Below are 19,113 nucleotides of genomic sequence, written 5' to 3'. Positions count from 1 at the left end.
AGATTTTATGTCCATGAACACGATAACTTGTGTAGGCTAAGTTAATTTTTGTCCGATTTTGATGAAATTTGGTTTGAAGGTGTAAGGCGGGATAAACTTGAATAAGTTTGCGAACCAGCATGATCGGACCATGGGAACAGGGTTTTATGGGGTAAAAATGGGTTTTTCTAATTTTTGACCCTTTAATCACAAATTTTCCCAATTTCTCTCCAAACCTTTTTAAAGAGCTTAAAAAAACAAATGATTTAGTATATCAAAGTGTTTTTGTACAATTATTGGTTACGGAGAAAAAAAATATAAATTTTAAAATTCCCATGTTATTCTTATGGAGAATATTGTAAAATGTCGTAGTTTGCTTGTTTTTGACCAAACTTGGTAAATTTATTTATTTGATACTAAGTAATTAATATTTTACTAAAAAACACACTTTTTTACCCTCCTTGTAGCAGCAAGCCTATGTACTCATTAAAGCTAATGTTAATTAAATACATTTAATTGAAAATCAATTCAGGCAAATGGAAATTCACTTAGTCGGCAGGTTTGCTGCGGCGGGGGCAGTGGCGGATCTAGAGCAGTCACAAGGGGGGGGGGGGGCGAACCAGGGAGTCAGGGGCGGTTCGGGGGTACCCCTCCGAAAAATGTGTGTAAACTAAGTCTCCTAAATCACAGTTTTTTACCATTTCTTTGTCCAAAGTTAGTGTGACAAATTATTTTACACAATTTGTATGCACTACTGTATTACATGCAGTAAAAAATATATGTATATGTATGCCCGAGGGGGGGGCGGTCGCCCCCCTCGCCCCCCCTCTGGATCCGCCACTGGGCGGGGGTATTTTTTAGCTTATACAGTACTTGAGTAATCATAATGATAAACAATAAAAAACATTTTTATGAAAAACCATTATGCAGTAGACTCCTTTTTACCCGAACACCTAGTAACCAGACTGCACTCAGCAGATATAATTCTTAAACCAGACAATTTTTATCAGTACGGTTTAACCACCCTGGATCGGCAGGAAGTGAGCGGTGCTGAAACAACTTGTCTTGTAGGATAGATTTGAGACTCTTCATCACATGTCTTAAGATTAAAATATTTAAAAGGTATAAAGTCTTGGCATCTTGTGTTTTGTTTACAGTAATTATCCCAAAGTGTCTATAGTTTGGCTATTTTTACAGAATTAACATTATTGGCTTAAATATATTTTGCATTAGACTTTAATCATGTAACAAGTATGCAGTTGTAAGTATGTTGTTGGGCACGTCAGTTTCAAGTGTCTCCTTCCCTGTATAATTGAGTCCACTGTACAGTATTGTTAGGCTACCAATGGAATTCTATTAATGGTGAGTTGAATAGTTAGTTAGTGACAATTTTTTATCCTTACCTTCTTTCACATCTGGTTTTGGCTTGTCGAAGCCACTTAGCAAAAACGCTTGTAACTTTGGCTTCCGTGACTTCACTTATGCCCAACATTTTCTGTGCAGCAGCTAAAAAAAAAAAAAAAAAATACTTAAAATGAACTTAATACAGAATAGTAGCCTACATTTAACCCCTAAGACCTAAAGTTTGTCTTCCCATTTCAAACATGGGGTTAAGTTTAATTTCTGAAGTTCAAGATTTTACTTTCATATTAGGTATCCTTAATATTTTAATAAATCAATTGTTTAACAAGTTCACTACTGATCGGTACTTGCGCCGGTAGGGCGATCAAAATAGACCGATCCTAATATTCAACGTCACTGATGGACTAAAGGTAGTAAATTATTCAGTAGCGATTAGTAATAGCGATTATCAGTAGCGATTATCAGCAAGTTTGGTTATTAAGGTTAGGTTATGACAGTTTAATTTTTATATTACACAAATTATACATTTTTTTATTTTTTTACTCTCATTTTGTCCGTATTAAAATTCCGCAGGTGAAATAAAAATTGTGCCACCCCTGCAGTGCCTATCTTAACCGCTTCTGGTTAAAAAAAATCCAGCTGTAGGCCGATGTGTATAACTTTATTTAGAAGATCTTTATTACATAACCTGTGAAACTTAAGCCTAGACCTAAGTTATTTTAGTTATAAAATATTTATATTATTTATGTTAAAACACCCAGGTACAGTTCTGCAACAAACCTACAAAAGGCCTATTTTAAATCATCAGATGCAACTTTTATTCGATAATTTAACTTAGGTAACCTTAAAATATTAACTTAAGTTAAGTCAGGATTATGTTATTTTCCCATAAAATACTTAAGTAAAGTTATAACTTTAAATGTTTGACTCAGATTAAAATGTTTCATTCAATGTAAATTATTAAGTTTAACTTAGGTCAGAGTTTCTCAAGGTGTTGTCCGCAAGCATTTTTTTGTGGGGAATGTGGGGTCCACGAAAAACATTTTAATCAAATTTATTTTTATATGTATTGTATACTAGCAGAGTACCCGTCCTTCGTACGGGGTTGGCGTATAAGTATAAAATGCTTATTGCAGTTATACTCGTGCTTTGTGTTTGCAATGGGGGAGGACACAGTTTGAGTAAATTTGGTTCTTTTAACTTTACGGTAATTTACACATCTACTATAGCCATAATAATGTGCTACCACTTTACCTAAACAATAGAGACGAATAAGTTACCAAATATTCGCACAATCACAAATTATTTATAAATAAAAAACTTAAGCATAACTGTAAACAGTCCTATTTTTTGTCAGTTCCCATTGTGTATCATAGCTTTTTGTTGCTGCTTGGGTCAAATAAGCTGTTGTCATATATGAAAAAAATTATAGTTCTGCACCCTATTAGTAAACACTATAACTTTTTAGTACTATTGAATATCATAGAACCAACTCGTGTAGTTGAAACCGCTGGTAAAATTATTTTATTCATTTTAAATTTGAATACTGATAAGGTTAACATGGAAATCTCCAAAGCCACTGGGGCGGAGCCTGAATGGGTCTTTGAGATAAGAATATGTCTATATGTTAATTGGGAACGAAAGCTATCATCATACCGAATTTCAGCTCGATCCGACCAGTAGTTACTTAATGCGTGATTGAACTTCAAACAAACAAGCAAACACACAAACTTTCACATTTATAATATTAGTAAGATTATATTATACTAGCGGAAAGTAAATAAAAGAAACGTCTTATAACACTTAAAACATATATTTACGCTTATACTGTTACTCACAATACGGTAAATATACAAAACAGATGGTAAGTGGTGATCGATTTCGATTGGACACTCCAATCGAAATCGATCACCACTTACCATCTGTTTTGTATATTTACCATCTTGTGAGTAACAGTATAAGCGTAAATATATGTTTTAAGTGTTATAAGACGTTTCTTTTATTTACTTTCCGTAAATTTAATAACACGTAAAATGCTGATCAAGAAGTTATTTAATTATACTTTAGCCTATTTTGCTATAGGCTAAAGGATTAAGATTAAGAAATATGCAAAAAAACTTAAACCTAAATACCTAAAACTTAAATAACCTAGCCTACTTATTTATTTAGGTTTAGGTTCCTTTGCATTTTTCTTAATTTTGATTTTAATAAGTAGCTTAAACTAGCCTTCAGTTTTCTATTTATATCCTAAATAATGACATCTAGTGATACGCATCCGTTCCAAACCCTATCACTCACTCCTATCCTATCACCACGTATTTTCTATCGATCGTCTATTGATACTTCCCCTAGGGTCAAGTAGAGCCTCGTCTTCTAACTCCTCCCTGAGGAGATAGTTTAAAAAGTTACAACACGCACTCATGACCTCACCATTGTGAGTGCTGATGAAAAATCGTACGACTACCGTAAATCAATCGCTCTAATCAAAATGGTCGCCGTAACAGCGATAGTAACTGAGCGATAATCGCTGTGCGACTATCGCTACAGTCCCTCCAAGCAAAATAGGCCTTAAGTTAAGTGGACTAAATCAAAGTAAGTTAACCTAACTTAATGCCAATTTTTAGTTTAATGGAGAAGAAATTTTGTAGCCTACCTATATCAGAAACTAATCGCCTGAAAGCTTACCAGACTCTTACTGCGATTAAACTTAGGTTACTGCTATTTATCTGACAGTGTCACTAGCAAAGTAGCTGCTTAAATACTTATCGAGTAGGCTACTGAAGTAACTTAGCTTTAAGTCCCTAGCCCTAAGTTATAAGTTACCTACACATTAAAATATCATGGTATAAAATATGGCATTAAGTTAAGTCTAAAGCCGGGTTTTCCTAGACACGGAAGAGGAGCGCGGAGAGCGGAAAATCGATTAACATGGCATTCCGCTCTGCTTCCTAGGAAAACAGTACCGGTAACATTAAACTATTTAAGACAAGAGGAGTTCACTCTCCACGCTACTTTCTCCCCGCCTAGAAAAACCCAGCTTTATAGAATAGACTACAACGTAACTTAGGCCCATTATGGCTAACTAGGCTATAACCTACCATAGTCTATACTATGGACAGCGAAGACAATGCCTAGGCCTAAGTTAGACCATACCAGTACCACAATACCTAAGTATCTTACATGGAGAGCTTGATATCCAAGCTGGTAAAATATATGTTTTTATGCATACAAACAACTCAAAGTTAGGCCGATAAGTTGACAACATTTATTTTTTAGGCTAGGCTATTCATTGCACGTAGGCTTACCAACTCAAAAGTGGCTGGCTTTAGGCTATAACTTACTTGGCTCTTTCAAAATTTTCACTGATTTTGAGTTTACTTAATTTCTTCCTAGGCTATTCTTGTAATTAACTTAAGACGATTTGATTTTGTTAGTCACAATCCTTGAGTTTACTTAGTTTGTGCTAATAAGAACTTACCTTGATGGATAAGAAGAAATAGGCCTAGATGAAACTTAATAACAAATCAGCTTAAACAATATAATATAATAACTTGAACAACTCAGCACCAGAATATCGATATTCTCAACTCAATGAGAGAGATTGAGAATGAATCACTCACAAATACACAATAAACAAAACAAAGCAATATGGCCGATGGCGTCTTCAAGTGTCGGTCCCACCGTTAGCGTCGTTCCCGCTTGGAATTATGGGTAACTTACACTCGACTCCAATTCGAATCCAACGTGATACTTAAAAGCTGTAATTTCAAACCAACGTAAGCGTAATGGAAGTGCATTGTGGGTAATATTACACTCGACTCGGATTCGAATCTAATGTGATATTTCAAAGCTGTTAATACAAGCAAGTGCAAGCGTAATAGTAGTGTGTTTTGTATACTCGAATCCAGTTTGAATCTAATGTGAAATTTCAAAGCTGTTAATTCAATCCACTGTAAGCGTAATTCAAGTGTGTTACACGAAGTTGACATTTGACTCGAGTTTGAATCAAAAGTGACAATTCAAAGCTGTCATATCAAGTAAAAGCAAGCGTAATTCAAGGCTTGAATCAAGCTTACGTGCTATCTGGGTTTCTGCACACGAGAGCAATGTTATAGAGGAATGATCTCGAGTGCAGCAAAGGCCTTTTTCACTCGTGTTACACATTATATTTTTCCTACAGTCACTATAAAGCATATAAATAATTAGTCTTTCAAACACTATACAACACGTTTTTAGGTTCAGCTGGTAACACAAATGGTGCCCTAGAGAAAGTAGTACCCGCGGTCGTATCAATCCGCTATTTTTCCTCGGCAAGAAATGTGCTCCGCGTTATGAAAATATAGTTCCGTATGTTTTTGTAATTTGAAGTGGTTTCCGCGCCTAAAAAAATTTGAAGTGGTTTCCGCGCCTAAAAAAAATGCTTTAAAGGTATTTTCTTGTTTATTAAGATCGTAGAAATATTTTAAAAACGTTTAAAAGAAAAGTTCAGAAATACCGAAACTATAAACACGAAATGACAGGTTAAATCGTAGTTATAATAGTCAATCAGCTGCTCATAGTATTATTATCTTTAAGTGTTGCCAACCTATTTCCAAGCGTACACGGATTACGTGCATAGAACCACGCTGTTTTGTGTTGTTTCGTTGGAATCCTGATGTGCGGCAAAGTATAAACCGTACGACAAAGTATAAACCGTACGGCAAAGTATAAATATGCAGCAATTAGCAGCTTTCTGTACTATAAACAGTACAAGGAAGCCAACTTTGTCGGATGACTGTAGGAAAAAATATAAGTATATAAACAAATGTCAACAAAACATACAAATTTTTAACTGTTAAAAAAGTCACAATAACAAAATAAAACTCAACAATATACTGTAGTAAAAAAATTGTTAAAATTGCCATGGGCGAACTAAATGAACTTGTTTTCAAAGAAATCTTTAATGCTGTAAAAGGCTTTGCTGTTAAAAGAGAATTAAATTTACATTTAAAACTTTTTAAGGGTAGACAAGTTAACTTATAAGGAAGGTGATTCAACATTTTTAAACCTATAACTACATGGCTCTTTTGAGTTTTACCACAGACAATAGACCATTATTTCTTTTGTCTATGGTTTTACTTAACCTAACTCTAGGAACGTGGACGTGGACCTTATGTTTTGCTCTGCTGGTGTTATACTTGTGAACATCTCTGTTGAAAGTACATTCTATTTCTTTACTATAGACACATAACATGAAAATATATAGATTTATCACAGTCATTATTTGAAGTTCAGTAAAAAGAGGTTTACAATGAGCGTTCAATTCTGAGCCTGTCATTATTCTAATAGCCTTTTTCAGCAAAATCAGTACTTCATCAATTCTTGAGCTACTACCCCATAGAATTAAACCAAAACTGATGACACTGTGAAACAAAGCATAATAGACATTGGTAACATAAGTTGAAGGAACATGAAATCGTAACACTGATAACAAAAATATAACTCTGGACAGTTTTGAACATACGTGGTCTATTTGGTTACTCCAGGTCCAGGTTAGATTGTGATCTTTTTTTCAAACCTAAAAGTTTGATACATTTCTCTTGGACTCATCTGGGGGATATTTATTCAAACTTAAAGTAACATTTTGAGTTTTGGTTTCATTAACTGTGAATTTATTCAATTTAAACCAAGTGATTGCACTTTGCATGATATCAACAGAAAGCAAATCCAAAGCCTTAGTAATAAAGGCTTGTATACAACATCGATGTATAATAACTCCCTGGATTGCGCGCTCAGGTTGAACGGTTGAAGGGGGTAGCGGATTTTTATCCCCCTGGAATTTTACCCCCTGGGCAAACGTGACGTCACAAACCAGGGGGTAAAATTCCGGCCGCGAACTTATGAGTTTCGCGACATCAGCTCGATGGATTAAACGCGGAATTAAACATATATTTTCACGGTTGTGAATTTAATCAGAACACATAAAATTATAAAAACCTAGAGTGTACGGCCCGGATTTTTACCCCCCGGAATTTTACCCCCGGAATTTTACCCACCGGATTTTTACCCCCAAAATTTCACCCCCTGGCTAGATATAAAAATTAGTGAGAATGATTAATTATCTCCATTCTGTTTTAATTTAATAGTAAACATTTTATTATTAAGTAGCCTATCTTAATTTATTTGTGACATTAACTAATCGAACATGTTTTTAATTTTAATTTTGAGATTCAAGTATTAGGATTCGATCTTTGAAGCCAACTTTTGGTTAATATGACGTATATACAATCAACTGAATGAGATTACAAAATAAATAAATAAAAATAGGCAAATAAATAATGAAATGTTTACAATTAATTAAAAACAGAAATAAGAAAACCAATCATTCAATTTCTAAAATCGGCCAGGGGGTAAAATTCCGGGGGGTAAAAATCCGGGGGTAAAATTCCGGGGGTAAAATTCCGGGGGGTAAAATTCTGGGGGTAAAATTCCGGGGGTAAAATTCCGGGGGGTAAAAATCCGGCCCGTACATTTCAGTTGTCTAAACACTAGTTATATGGACAGGGGGTAAAATTCCGGTTTTTATCGCTAATTGAATTAATCACCCTCTGACTATTTTCATTAGACTTCGAAATCCGCGGGGGTAAAATTCCGGCCGCGAACAAACTTTTGGCCACTCAGGTTACTACGTCATAGTGACGTCAGCTTTGCCAAGGGGGTAAAATTCCAGGGGGATAAAATTCCGGCGACCCGGTTGAAGTAGGGCTCGAAAAACGGTCCGTCGCTACCTCGCTCTGTCCGCGAGGAGTGGGGATAAAGGCATGAGTCACCCTAGTGGCGAGCGTCGCGCCCGCTCTCGCCGTGTATTGCTATGTTAGTTTTGTGGAAATATTCCGAGGATAATTGATTGTAATGAACTTAAGGAGGTTTTATAAGAAGATATAATTAATCTACGTACTTGCTCACACTTTATAGACTATGTGTCAAAAGTAAATCTCATAAGAAATGTAGTGGTGATATAGAAGAGTTAGATTTATTTATATTTGAACATTAACCAGAGCAAAGTATATCACAATAATTATTTGATCACATATGCATGTCAGCATTTGCTTTGGTGAGGCCCAATTATTATTGAGAGACTTTGGATCATTTAAGAATATATATTTTGTTTATTTTTTAGTATGTAATCAGTATGACAAATATGTTTCTTTGTCATACGTGTTTGGAAAACATATTATGTTGCTAAATAAAATGAGTGTATAATATTTAATGACAATATCTCAAATGTATTCATTATTCTCACTGATTTTCTTAGGTATTAAATACTACTGTGAAATCCAACATTTATTCTTTGATTCAAAGAATTTTGTTAACTATAGACTACCGGTAAGCATTAAAATGCACAAACATACGCCTGTAAATTAAGTTACCATTCTTCGTAATGTAATGACATATTTGATGTAATATAATGATAATTAAATGCTAGAAACTCAGTTTCTAAACTGTAACTGTGTTCAGTAGTCCGTAAACTGATGCTGAGCCGGCCGAGCTCCTAGCGCCAATGCCGCGCCAAGCGATTTTATGCCTATTTTTAATCGCTTAAAAATGATACAAGCAGGCTCCGTATCAAAAAAAAAAGCTTCAATTAAAAAATAAAATTCATACTTTGATCTAAAACTTTGCCACAGGAATTTTTTTCCTGACCAAAAAATAAAAAAGTTCCTCACTTACTACATTTTTCATGTTTTTAATGGTGTTAAAAACTATCATCTGTTTTAATTTGCCTAAATAAATTATAAAAAATATGTTAATGTAAAAACTAGCTACATAGTAATGAGCACTGGTTTTTCCAGAAAAATAATATATCAATTTGAAATTTTTATGTTAACAAATAAGTGTAGCAGAGCAGCAGAGCAGGTTGAGTGAATGTATGTTTGTGTAAAACAGAGAGGTTCAATCGGCCCGTCTGCCTCGGTATCCCGCCAATTCGATTGGCGGGCACGGACCGTTTTTCCACCACCTAGCGCGCTATCCAGTAGAGTAAATAAATATTATAAATCAATTGTAACTTGATTAACTTAATAGTAATACATACATAATAGTTATACATCGAGGGTATACAAGTGCCAAAGTTACTTTGGTATTATACCGACCACACCTAGTAATTAACAACCTGACCAGTAACAGTAGCCAACCCTAAATTAGGGTTGTTAGGTTAGGTTATAATTGGAAAATTTGGGTTTTTAAACTAATTTAAATTTTATTTGGAAGTCTATTAGGTGTGGGTGGTATGGTATAATCCCAAAGTACCAGTCCTTTTTAATGAAGATTTTGATTGAAGATGTGCCAGGAGACTATATAAAATAATACTATAGTATTATAAGGACAATTTATTTTGATGTGTTACTACAATCTAGTACCACAGTATCACAACTGTTGTAGGCTAAGTAAGTACTGTATATTGATTTATAATAAGTTGTGTTTTTAACAAGATTGTGCTCAAAATGTGATTAAGATTAAGAAAAAAAATAATGTGTTTTAGTATAATTTTGTTGGCTTACTTTTAACTATAGAAGTATGTTGTATTTGCATGTAGGCCCTATGTATATTTTAAAATTTTACAAGATTTATTGTGTTTGTATTTTGTTGTATTGCAGTATTATTTATGGCGATTGGAAAATTAAAACTATTAAGTTACACTATGTTTGAGATAGTTACCCTTCACTGTAGTTTATGTATTGCTGACAAAACATTGTTGACCCATTTTTTAAACAAAGTGTAAATTTGAATTGGAGAATCATACCATTGTTGTTATTATCTTGCCTAATGTCGTGAATAACATATTTTACACCAAAGTTAAATCAATTTAGAGCAAATATAAAATAATAGGCTAAATATAATCAACTCAATACATAGGTATTTATGGTAATTTTAGTGGGGTTCTCATTGACAATTCTCACACATGCCCTTCTGTTTAGATTTCTTTAAAATCATGGTCTCCAATGATCCATCATAGTTTATTTAAAACTATCTGCTGTACCCGTGCTTCGCAGCGGGTAAAAATCTGTTTCATAATCATTGAAATAGATTTAGAATAAATAATCCATCACAAAGTTTAAGATTAAAATAAACCTACCACATAGTTGTGTAAAATGTTTTATTTTTTTCTTTTGGATCAGCTGTCTGAAATTGTGAAATAGGCATTTGACATTGTTGGTTGTTTACATTTAAATGTAAAAGCAAAAGTAAACATTGTGAATTTTCTCAATATGCTTCCATGGAGCTGTCAACAGCTGGAGTTGCATAACAATGTTTATTTCCCATGTTAATCTTAAGGAGAAATACGAAACTTTAAAGGGCCCCAGGGCCTCACTCTCTAATTATTTCCCCTAAAAAGAAAGTTTCCTGCACAACTTCATGTTACGCTTTTTCCAATGAAACCAAAAACATGTCAATCGGTTCAGTAGTTTCGGAGGAGTAATAATTGTCACAAAAAACTTGCTTGCATATTAAATAAGTATAGATGATTGATTTGTACTTAAAACCTAAAGACTTAGAATAGGTACCGTACCTAATCAATTTAGTATAAATCTAATATAGATGGATAATACTAATAAATACCATTCCATTGAATTCTCTTTCTATAGTCTGGATTGAATTGGAATTTTTGTGATCAAAGAAAATAGTTTTCTTATTACGTAAGATGTAAACCAAATTAGGTTTGTAATTGTTGACCGTTGACGCCTATACTATTATCAACAAATAGACTATGTAAATAAAGAAATATAGTCTTTTGTTCATTGTCTGATACTTGCTTGGTTCTATACTTGTTAGTTGTCATTACTTTGATTGTTATATTGATTAATAACAAAATTATTAGTCACAGATTACAAATGATCTTATAAATAAACAATTTTTTCCAAATCTAAAGAATGGCTCAATTGGCTAATATCAATATGAAAATTATATTCAATAAGCATGTAAAATGTGTGTACATTTATATTTTTTCCAGTTTTTTAAGAGTATGGTTTTATTGCATATAATTCTTTATTTTAATATAAATAAAGATTTTGGTGCTGTCTGCAAACTCATTGAATAGAAATCAGTTGATTGTTTAACTTGTTTGAATCTCTTAGATCGGTGGGCCACAATGCTTTATCCCACCAATACACGCATCAAGTAGAGCCAGTAATAGAAATCCTTTTTTAGGACCAATCGCCCAAGTGGTGACATTAGGTGAAAAGTATTAATATTCACTTCACCTAATTTATTTATAGATTTACTTAATAACATGTCACTACATCATATAATTGAAAGGACATTTTGTTTACGGTTAATCTGAGACTTAAAATTTAAATATCTGTTTCACATAAAAACTGATCCTTCCAAAAATATAAAAGAGGAAAAAAATCAAATTTACCCTACAAAAAATGAGTTTGGTGGAAAATGGGTAGAATGATTCATGCCTAATTTCAGCAGCCAAATAAATAGTTTGCCAATGAAAAAAAGTTTAAATCCACTACATGCATTTTGCTAAATATGGACTTAAAGTAATTTCTTTAAGAGAAAGTCTAAACTTTGATGGATTTTATAGGGTAATTAAACTTCTTGGTAAGTTATCAAAGGTGTTTGGACAAATGTATTGTGGTGGATGGCTGGAATATTTTGTAATTTGTGAGCTACATGTTTAATGATATTTTCATTTCTGGTAATATATTTTAATTATGTTCATTTTAGGCCTCCCTAAAAGGTGGCTGGTTTTTATGAACCCAGCATGCTATTTCCATGATGTAGTGATTATGATGTAAAAGTTACAGAAATACTGTGTTATATAAAAGGAAACCCTGGGCTTATACCAGTAGAATTTAAAACAGATCATTGTAGATGATTATACCTTGTTCTAAAGCGACAATGTGTTGGATTGTGACAGAAATTTTTTGTAGGATATATTACTGAATTGTCCACTCACCTATTAAGACTTGAGTTGAACTTGAGTAAAGAATCCACAGAGTTGTCAACTGAAGGAAACACTGGACACCGGGAAAGTCACTAACTGAGTGAATGTCTGGGGAATCCAACTTGTTAACAATGATAAATCATGAATATTAATCTGATGCATCCTAATTGAATTGAAAATTAGGGTGACTAACTGACCTCCACTTGTGTATACCGTTATATTTGTGAAAGATATTGAAATATATATAAAACAACTCAAAAATTGATGGAAAATGTTGAAAAATATATTTTATTTTATTTCGAAGTGGTAAGAACAAGAAAATTAAATGATTTTAGTTACATTGTTTGATAGCCTTTGTTCTTGCAGAGTTTGTTGTTTCCTCCAGTATATTTTACCACGGTTGTGGCAACTTCAGGGAGATTCCAATAATCCCCCGCAGTAGGTCAGTGAACAAATGACAGTGCATGCCTAGAAATATTCATCACCCGAAAATATGGGACATAAACTCTACAACGTTGTTCCGATGTGTATAGTATATACAGGATGATTTATATAAGTGTGCCAGCTGTTTTATTCAAAAGTTATAAAAGATATGAAAAAATGTTAAACTGTAACTGCCTTGGATTTTTATTAAACAATGGTTGGTTTTTATTTTGTAATAAAAACGTTTTTAAATTGCTTTTACTTAAATCATGCTTTTTAATAAATCATAAAATATAGGGTCTTCTATAAGAAATATCAAAGTTGGCGGCCATATTGAAAAAATGGTGGCTAAAATAATTTTTTCAACTTGACAACATTTTTTTAAATAAAAAATCCAAGGCAGTTACAACTTAACCATTTTTTTATTTCTTTTATAACTTTTGAACAAAACATTCGGCACAATTATGTCAATCACCCCGTAGAATATAAATAGAACATCTCTACAATTAATCTCCTTGAAGATGCCACAAATTGTGGCAAATATATTGGAGGAAACAACAAACTCTGCAATAACAAAGGCTACTAAACAAGGTAACTTAAATAAGTAAAATCTTACTACCGTATTTCTCTATGCTTTGATTTTCAGCTTGAGTTGTAATATTATTATATTTCTAAAACTTTAATATTATTTTCAGAAACATGTTTTCCTGGGCCTCCTAACCACGCCCTTCGTCGCAAGTAGTGTTGTAACAGCCGTTTTGTCTGGAGGCAGCTAAAGGTATTTGTGTATTTTTTAAGAATACAAAAGCTTGGTTACTGGGCTATGAAAATATTGACTCCACTTTAAATGTACAGAAATAGATTTTCAATTCATAATTGTTTTGGTTTTTGATTCTATATGTTTTATTTTCAATCTTTTAATAAATTATGTTCATAAATTTATGTTAAATTTAAATGAATAATATGTGAATTAATGCACTGGTATCCCCTGCCTGCCATATCTTATGGGACGACTGGCTCTAAACAACACTATACTTGTGACGGTTCCAATTCTACCAGACCGCGGCCTGGATGTTAAAGGTGGCCGTGCTCCTAACCCCCCCCCCCCTTTTATTTGCCCCTGAGTCTTTGATCCTCTTTTTTTCTTAATTTATATAAACAATATACCCACTGCTGCTTGCTGTACAAGCATTCTTAATGCAATAGAACCTTTTTATGCTTCTAGAGGGAAGAAGACTAGGAGAAGACTCAGTTTTATCGGTGGAAAGTTAATTATCAACTTAAGTACAGGTATTACTTTAGCTGTAACATGATGTTTTCAATAATTTATAAAATTTATATGATAATAAAAGTATTTATTTATTACATTTTAGACTTTCCATTGTACCAATTCGTTTTATTTATTCATTTTTTTTATTATAACTCGTTTTATGAAAATTCCATTTAGGGCAGCATTGTAGGTCTATTCTATAGTCGAAAAGGAATTCAAATTAATTTACTGGAGGTCGAATAGATACTGTAAAAGAATGACAGGATGGTTCGAGGACTTAGTAATATTTAATAGCATTTAACCCTAACAAATGTGTACTTTGGCATGAGGAAACAGATAGTTGCAAATTATCACTTACTTTATAAACTGGAATTAGAAATTTCACAACAAATTTAATTTAAGCTACTAAAATGCATAGCTTTAGCATGCTTTAGTGCATAGGAAATATATCAATTATGCACACTTAGTTATTAAACCTTCACTGGTAATTCACAGTGGTGTGGTGGTGATGGTGGTTTGACCAGGGTGCATCAAACGAGATGTCAGCTAGTATGTGTAATTGGAAATTAGAAAAGTGTATATACTTTGGAAAGTGTGTGTACTTTGGTAAGTAGAAATTTGGAGGACTGAACATAAAAATTGTATTCTTTTGATTTTGAATATTACTATTAAGTATTTAATACTGTACAGTATTGAAAAATGTCCTGTCATTTTATGATGTAATGATATTCTGTAAAAAATAAATAAATAGGTTGGTTATTACACTGCAACTATAACAAGACAAATATTCTTATTTTCAGAAAATGAAATGAAGGTTTAAAACCCCCTTTACAATAAAAAAAAACAAACCATTCAAGATCATTTGGTATAATAGTCCCTCCTAAAACAAGGGGACCCTTTTACATGGCCTGACACCTATCAGTACAATCGTAATCTTGCCTTTATTTATGTCCAGACATGCAATGTTGTGTGTATTTAGGACAAGAATAATTGGTTAATGTAGTTAGAATCTTTATTTTCACTATTTTAAATGCCAGAGGCGGCCTTACATAAAGGTAAACAAGGTGGTGCCTGGGACCCCGCACAGCCGTGTTTCAGGTTTTAAGAGAGGCCCGCTATTGAACTTCGCCTTTGGCCCCGCAATCTCTAGGGCCCCCACTGCTAGACGCATGTCGCAGTTCTGCTTAACCCTTCCCGGACTATAGGCGGATATATTCGCTATCATTTTGGGCTTAACGGACAGTAGGCGGATATATCGGCCGATTATTATGACATCTATTGTTAGTTGATTATATATAACAACATTAACCTCATCAAAACGGTATTTTATTCAATTATATCTTTCACAGATTTACTAGCAATGTTTTCTAAAAGAATAAAAATTTAACAAAAAACATTTTTTTTTCTAAACAAAAATATTTTGGACAAAAGTGTCAAATATTTACAACATTCTATAAATTACAGATGTAAAAAATATATTTTTTTATTAATTTAGCTGTCTGTATACATATTATATAGGCTGTCCAGGAAGGGTTAAGATGAGATGGGCTGGCAAGCTAGCCAGGGTGAATGCATTGAAACAGTAAACAAGAGGGACATTGACTTAGTGCTCAATATCAAGGTATTATTTGCAAACAATAGGCAAAGCTCTAGGTGAGAGTGGTCAATTGGTGAAATGAATAACACTAACTTGCCACGTTTTCCCTTTCGATTTTCTAAATAGCTTAACAAGGCTGGCACAATGGAGTGGAAAGGGGGGTGGTCTAAGTACGAAGGGTGTTTTGTGAGGGTGTGGAAATATGAAAAATTTTCTAAAGCATATAAGTAATTGGTACCTGTACAAATTGTTTAAAATGCATTGTTCAATTTGTGGTCTTCAATATAAATTTTTGGTAATCAATGGCTAATAAAAAATGACATTATTTTCTACTGATAGTTGTTAAGCTTCAAACAGCGCAATAAATAGTATTTTCTTTTGCTACTCTAGTAAAAAAAAAAACTCTGTCAGCAGTGGTGTGGTGGAGCGGAAACACGTGGGAACGTTCCCACTCTGCTTTTTCCAAACAACCTATATACAGGGTGTCCATAAAAAACGTTTCAGGACTTTGGGAAATGAATCCTCATACTAAAAGGAAGAAAAAAGTTAATGGGAAGGTATGTCCGAAAATGCATATTTACCCAGATATCCGCCATTTTGTTTTTTATACAAAAATATTTTTATCTGTAAAGTTTTTTATACGATGATTATGAAATTTGGTAAACATGTTAACATACACAATATCTATAATAGAAAAAATAACAAAGTTGATCCGATAGTAAATTTCAAAATGGCAGCCGTTTATTTTTTTCTAACTTAAATAACTCAAAAACGGCTAATTATGAAAAAATGTTAGGAATAAATTTTTTTAGCAATTTTGATTTCCTATCAAAAAATACCAAGATAATAAAGATCGGACAAAAGATAACTGAAATGTAACGTTTTTTGTGTAAAAATAAGGCAAAAATTAAGGGTTCCCTGACTAACTTTGCATTATTTATCTTTTGTTTGATCTTTTTGATCTTGGTATTGTTTGATAGGAAATTAAAAATGCTAAAAAAAAGTATTCTTGACATTTTTTTTATAGAATTAGCCGTTTTTGAGTTATTTAAGTTAGAAAAATTTAAACGGCCGCCATTTTAAAATTTACAATCGGATCAACTTTGTTATTTTTTCTATTGTAGGTATTGTGTATGTTAACATATTTACCAAATTTCATAATCATCAAATACAAAACTTCACAGATAAAAATATTTTTGTAAAAAAAAACAAAATGGCGGATATCTGGGTAAATATGCATTTTCCGGCATACCTTCCAATAAACTTTTTTCTTCCTTATAGTATGGGGATTCATTTCCCAAAGTCCTGAAACGTTTACGTTTTTTATGGACACCCTGTATATTGGTAAGTGTAAGCGATCCCATATTTTTTCGCAACAATGGTGAGCATTCGCGAACTGGAAAATGTACAACCACGCCAATGTCACTCAAATACTTTACACACAAGAATTCAAATCTCTGTGTTTATTTTGATCATTAATTTTTCTGAACCAATTAGAGGTAATAATTCTTTATTTGTTTATACTTTAGAAATTTTGTGGTTTTTTTTTGTGGATGCTATCGTTCCAGTGGATGGATGGTGGATAGTTAAACCAGTGACGTAGCCAGGGGGGGGGTCCTGGGGGTCTGGACCCCCCCCTTCTGGTCTTAAATATAATATTTTTTTGTTAAATTAAATGAAAAATTATGCAATCATACTGTATTGACGTTGGGGTTGATAATTTTCAATGCCAAGAGAGCTAAAAAAATACCGTTTTAGGGCCTATATTTTTAAAATTTTTCCTGGACCTCCTTTTACCTGGGGGTTCCCAGACCCCCCCCCCCCCCCGGTCTGACCCCCCCTATTTTGAAATCCTGGCTACGTCACTGGTTAAACCATGCCAAAAAGTTCTCGAGTAGCAATAGTATATTTTTGTTTTTTCCCCAGTGACGGGAACTAGAAATTATTTCATTTCAAGTTATACCTTATTGTTATGTAGCCTTTGTTTTTGCAGAACTTATAATTAACTTATTATACTTCTCTACATTTTGTCAACTCAAAATATGTAGTGGGCATTATATTTTTGTATAAATAGTGTTTACATGTATGCACAGCAGTATAAAAAGGACATGCTACTGATATATTTGAATATATTTGGAGTGTGGTATCTCCCTGAAGATGCGACATTCCTTAATGAAATATAGTGGGGTATAATATAAGACCTTTTGCAAGTATAAGGCCACTTTTGCACATTTGTTACATGTAAATACTTCTGAATACAGCACATCTTTCAACTGGAAACAGTTATTAATATAGATTTGGCCCCCTTTAAAAAAAAAACCGAATAATAGCAGAAAGTAATTCATACTTGATGGGAGCTTCAGTTTACCCTCACATAGTTTTCAGCAACTATGACAAGACTAACCGCAAATGGTTGGGCGCTGCCGGCACTGGCTAGAATTCTAGTGGACCATGGCTTTGGTGTAAGATTTGAACTAGCTAGCTTGGAACCATTCAACAGGTGTTTGTTCAATGGAGACCTTAATTATTGAACACCCCCTTGCATAAAATAAGAAAAAATAATTATTAGTTTTATCAGTACATATAATAATTTTTGACTACTCAATTTCAAACCAAAGATTGCATGCTTCAATCTTTGCCAGATCCTAAGAATATCCAACAACAACTGTGATCTTGTCTGAAATACTATCAGGTCATTGAACTTCCAATTGAGAGGAAAGAGCACCAATCAATTGTAAGTTCAAAGAAAAGACTGGCTATCTACACCTGGTGGCATTGACCTTAGGTTAGCAGAGACAATGAGCATTTGCATAAGTGACAGTCAGTGACTTGCCGCCTCCGATTCTCCATTTCACTGGTTCTGAGGTTCTTAAGCTATTGGTGGCTACCGGTAATGCTGATTTTTGGAGAAATTGGTCAAAAAAGGGAAGAGCAGGCCACAAACCGTTGACTGAAGTATAAAATACTCTGTAATTTCAATGTTTATAATAAACAACATTTTTAAGTAAAAGCCTAAAATTTACTTATAGTTTTAAACAAGAAAACATTACATTTGTTGTGCACCATTAAAATTATTTTGTGAAAAAATGTAGGATAATGTAGAAATAAGAATCGATATCAAACCGGTTTTTATATTCCATTTAGAGTTTTAATGAACTTTATGTGTGTTTATGTAGTTTGATGAAATCAAGTAAAAAATAACAAACCTGGACTTTTTGAAGAAAATATATTTGGTGCCCCTTGAACCTGTGTGTTTTAACATTATCGCATGAATCAAATATAGATTGGTGATTGGAGGGATTTGAACCCAAGACTCCAAAACAAAACACCCACACTCACACTGGCCATCAGCCGAACTCTATAAACTATTTGAAAAGTTTAGATAAAGGATATATGTATAGTTTTCTAACCTCATGTATATGTTAACGTAACCATTGGTAATGCTTTAAAAGCTATAAACTATATAAATTCCTCAGAGAAAGGATATTCCATTGCCAGAGTTCATTAATGGACACCTAGTACTAAAAAAGCTGTACTAGCTATTTT

The 19,113-nt window shown here is 33.2% G+C and overlaps 1 protein-coding gene across 1 annotated transcript in view; it reads right to left on the bottom strand.

The window, feature by feature from the left end:
* The window catches only part of LOC128998038 (fatty acid synthase-like), an 83,592-nt gene extending 71,228 nt beyond the window's left edge, over positions 1-12,364 (bottom strand). Inside the window, exon 1 of the mRNA XM_054423979.1 lies at positions 12,290-12,364. The gene's annotated coding sequence lies outside the window, so the exon portion shown is untranslated. The remainder of the gene's footprint in view (positions 1-12,289) is intronic.
* Between the last annotated feature and the right edge of the window lie 6,749 nt (positions 12,365-19,113).

Source organism: Macrosteles quadrilineatus, unplaced genomic scaffold, assembly GCF_028750875.1.
Source record: "Macrosteles quadrilineatus isolate MER2022 unplaced genomic scaffold, UCM_ALF_1.0 Scaffold_7__1_contigs__length_78375512, whole genome shotgun sequence".
NCBI lineage: Eukaryota > Metazoa > Arthropoda > Insecta > Hemiptera > Cicadellidae > Macrosteles > Macrosteles quadrilineatus.
Note: the sequence above shows the minus strand (reverse complement) of the source record. Positions and strands in the feature narration are given on the sequence as shown.